Raw genomic sequence first — 4271 nt, 5'->3', positions numbered from 1 at the left:
GGAAGCTGTTCCAGTTGTCATTATAGGAGGCAGAACTTCCCTCTTTCCAGATGACTTAGGCTCAGCCACAACCTGAGACCCAGAGCCATCCATTTTCCAATCAAACCAGGCTCTTCTCTGTTCAGGCTACAGCTTCAAGGTGGGGTGTACATCAATCCACCAGGACTGGACTCCACAACTCTGTGCTTTGATTGCTTGGGGTTTTCTGTAATGGTCCCCATCTATTACAGAGCGAAGTTTCCTTGATGAAGGGAGAGGACTACACTTATCTGTGGGTATAAGACACATGTGTAGAGCAGAGTGAGGGGTTTTGCTGATTTAGTTAGGTGGAGCTTGGAAATCCTCCTCGGAGATCTGACTTCATTAGTTGGCTAGGTTTCCAGCAGTAGGGGTGATTAACCCCTTGCTGAGCGGGTCTTCAGTCCAGTTACAGAGCTGTTTGTCACTATCTGTGCCACGGTGGCACTGGTAGGGGTTTGATGCCACACTGGTCATTGTGCTTCACAGGTGTCACGGCTGGGTAGGACTGTTGGCGGCTTCCCTCTGTTGGAAGCTTGTATGTGTAGGACGCAGCCATGATAAGCTTAACAGAGGCCTGAGTCTCAGTAGTTTTCCCTAAGGCAATATCTGGTGGTAAGAAAGACCATAAACTGAGACCACCCAGGGACCACACAGGAACAGACCATCCAAAGGAAATTTCTGATGTTTCAACCCGTCGTAGATAGGATCATCTGCCAGCATGGATTCGCCAGAAAACCCCTAGACAAATGTCAGCCAATCAGGGGTCCTGAACCTTAGAAATCCCTCACCCCTACCTTTGTCACTATAAAAACCCAACCTCAACTGAGCTCAGGGCTCTCCGATTATTCAGACACACGGAGAGACCGAGTTTGCGAACTTGTAAAGACTCTTTGCTTTTACGTATGGGACTCGGTCTCCTTGTTGTTTTGGGGGGACTTCACGGATCTGGACATAACAGTATGACCATGAATCTTAGTCCTCAGGGAAGAGGCATTTGGATCAATTCCAGCTCAGGAGTCTCTGGGTCCAGTGTCTGAGTGGACATGGTGTGTTCGGCAATAGGGATTTACCCTCTACCTCTGGGAGGCAACCAAAGGCAGTAACAATAGTCTTGAATGTTTTGTGAATCTTTTGGACAACCCTGACCAACAACTCAAAAGGGGGCTTCTCACATCTGCGTCAGGATTTCTTGACTTTGATACAATTGATGTTTAGAAATAGGCAATTCTAGCTGGGCAGAGGTGGCACACATCTTTAATCCCAGCACTCGGGAGGCAGAGGCAGGTGAATCTCTGTGACTTTGAGGTCAGCCTGATCTACAAAAGCAAGTTCCAGAACAGGCTCCAAAGTTACAATGAAACCCTGACTTGAAAGACAGAGAAAGAGAGAGAGAGAGAGAGAGAGAGAGAGAGAGAGAGAGAGAGAGAGAGAATAGGCAATTCTTTCTTTGTTGTGGGAGACTGTCCTTTGCATTATATGAAGTTTAGCATCCCGACATACTCAATGGTGTCTATAACAACTGTCTTCAGACATTATCAGATGCCCCTGCCCCGAGGGACACCTATTGGGGCATCAGCAGATTAAGAGAATATATAGACATCTCTTGCTTATACTTTGAGCTACTCTAGAGGATGACACGGGACCATCAGTTCAAGGGCAATGTGGCATCATGTCCCGCTGACCTGGAGCCAGAGGGACAGCAAGCAACCTCCACTAGCCATGGAACCCCACTGGGCTATGTACCTGGCCTAGCTGGGGAGTTTTAACTCAGCGTCTTATCCATCCTTTGTGTTACAGATACCTTTTGTTGTCCTAGTGAATCTCCTCTGAGAGTCTCCCATGGATACAAAGCCTATGCAGAACTTGGTTTAGAGGAAACCGGGAAAACCTTGGTACCTCATGAATCAGGTATTTGCACCTGGCATTATATTTTCGGAAACTTCAGTTTGTTTTGAGATATGAAAATCTACTAGCTAAAGTGTAAATATAGGAAAAAATAAAGATTCCAAGAGGCAAAGGGAAAGCTCTTCAGCTCACCAAGGCTGAGGTCCCTGCAGCCACAAAGGCTAAATTCATTCTCGAGGTGTCTCTGAGTCTTCATTTCACAGACCCCCATGAACCCACACACCCGTGCCACGTTACATGCGACGTTGGTGCCCAACGCCTGGCATGAAAACAGAGAAGCCAGCCACATTGAGAACTGGAAGGAACACTCTCAGGTAAGAGGAGGACTCCAGGATGGGCAGGGTCATGGAGAATTTAAACTCCCACCTCAGGAGCAACAAAATGCACAGTTGCTAAATGCTTCTGCACATTTTTTAAAGAAAGCAATACAAGAGATCCTGCGGCAAAGAATAAAAAAGAGAAAAAGGAAACTTCCCAGTAGAAAAAGTGGAAAGTAAGAAAATCTTCCCTATAGAGAAGAGGGAAGGAAAGGAAATAAAAGGAAATTTATCGAAGGAAAAAGGAGAAGTGATTAGTCAAGAAAAAGGATTTTCCTGGAAAAATATTGAATCAAGGCCTAAAAATTAAAAGGCTCCATAAGAGGAAAATAAAGGAAAGAAAAAAAAATCTCTTCCCAGTTGATATAGAGAAAGGAAAAAGGCTCTTTCCAATATAAAAAAATGAGACTAGTTAAAAATCAGAGCTCCCTCCCTATGGCTGCAGGCTGCCTGTCAGCTCTTTCAGAGGTGGGTCAGCACAGAGCTGCTATATCTGAATAACAACAGGTGGGCTCTGAAGCATGATAATAAAAACTCAGAGACAGGTATTGGGATTCACCCTGAAGACTAGAAAAGCAAAGCAGCTAGCCACTGGCTCTTACCTCTACCTCAGTCCGAAGTAGCGATTCTACCTCCACGAAACCTCAGAATGAGAGTGTGTCTGAGAGCTGTTTCCTCCCGTTTTATAATCCTCTCTAGGGCTGGGATTAAAGGCATGCACCACTGGGATTAAAGGCACGCACTGCCTGGTTTCTATGGCAACTAGTGTGGCTACTGGGATTAAAGACGTGTGCTACCACTGTCTAGTCTGTGAAGCTGACCGGTGGGGCTGTTTTACTCTCAGATCTTCAGGCAAGCTTTATTTATTAAAATACAAATGAAATGCCGCTCCAGGCCTCACTGCTGCAGCCTGAGCAAGCTCAGCAAGAATTTTGCTGTTTGCTTAACTTTAGTTAAAAATTTTGTTATTGTTTTTCCCTCAGAATGGGAAGAACTCAATACTAAAGGTCTCGTCATGAGAAACGTTTTTATTTTTCCCTAATAGTGGGAATAATTCACTATCAATAGTCTGTTCTTGGGAGAAGGAAGATTTCAAATAAGCCCAGCTTCTGTTAAGAACAATTGCAGTCAGAGCATAAACTATTAAGTCAATGCTATTTTAGTTCCCAAAGATATTAATCATTTATTGCATAGAAGATGTTCTCTTGATTGTCTAATTAATGTTTAGATAAATGTTTAATTTTCACAGTAAAAGAACTAAAAGAACAGGATTCATGATTTTAAACTATATTATTGGGTATGATCTTATCTGTTTATCATTACTGAAAATATGACCCTGTTCTTTAAGTTGCTTTCTAAAAATTCTTGGTTTAATTCTATAAAAATGCAATGCTTGTCTATCTCCAATCCTTCCATTAACATAGCAGTCAGTTGAGGAGACAGGGACATTCCTGTAGTGGCTACTGAATCTTCAGGGCTACCTGGTCCATCTGACAAGAGAGGTCCTTCTCAGCCAATGGAGGAGGGTAGAATGATTGACACACTGCAGGAGTACAGGGTATGCCCATTTGCATTGGGAAATGGAGCTCAATGCCTAAAAATAACTTCTCAAGTATGGCTAGCCATAGTCAATACTGCCCGAGATCACCATAATGCCCGAGTTTTCTGTGCTCCAAGTGTCTGCTTTCAAAGGGCAGGAGATTAGATTAATGGTACCAGTTCCAGAAGTCTACTGTTCTGTGAGATGTGGGTTATCAGCAAGGGATCTGATTGGGTACATTGACAACATTTTAAGAGTGAGAAGCCTCGAGTATTAATTCATATCTCCCAAGGATATGAATTTCTGGTCTTCCCCATCTTCTCTCTAGGGGCCTGGAAAGTCATCAGGTAGCATTAGCATTGGTATCTATTGAACCTGGGCTTTTTCTATTTCAGTTTGGTTTGGTCAGATTTGGATTATTGCATCAGCGGAGAGGCTTATGGGGTTCAAAAACTTTTCAGCCTCTGACTGATGCCACTGGTATTAAT

This window comes from Microtus ochrogaster, linkage group LG3 (assembly GCF_000317375.1).
Source record: "Microtus ochrogaster isolate Prairie Vole_2 linkage group LG3, MicOch1.0, whole genome shotgun sequence".
NCBI classification, from domain to species: domain Eukaryota; kingdom Metazoa; phylum Chordata; class Mammalia; order Rodentia; family Cricetidae; genus Microtus; species Microtus ochrogaster.
The sequence above is the reverse complement of the archived record's forward strand: the minus strand, read 5'-3'. Positions refer to the sequence as shown.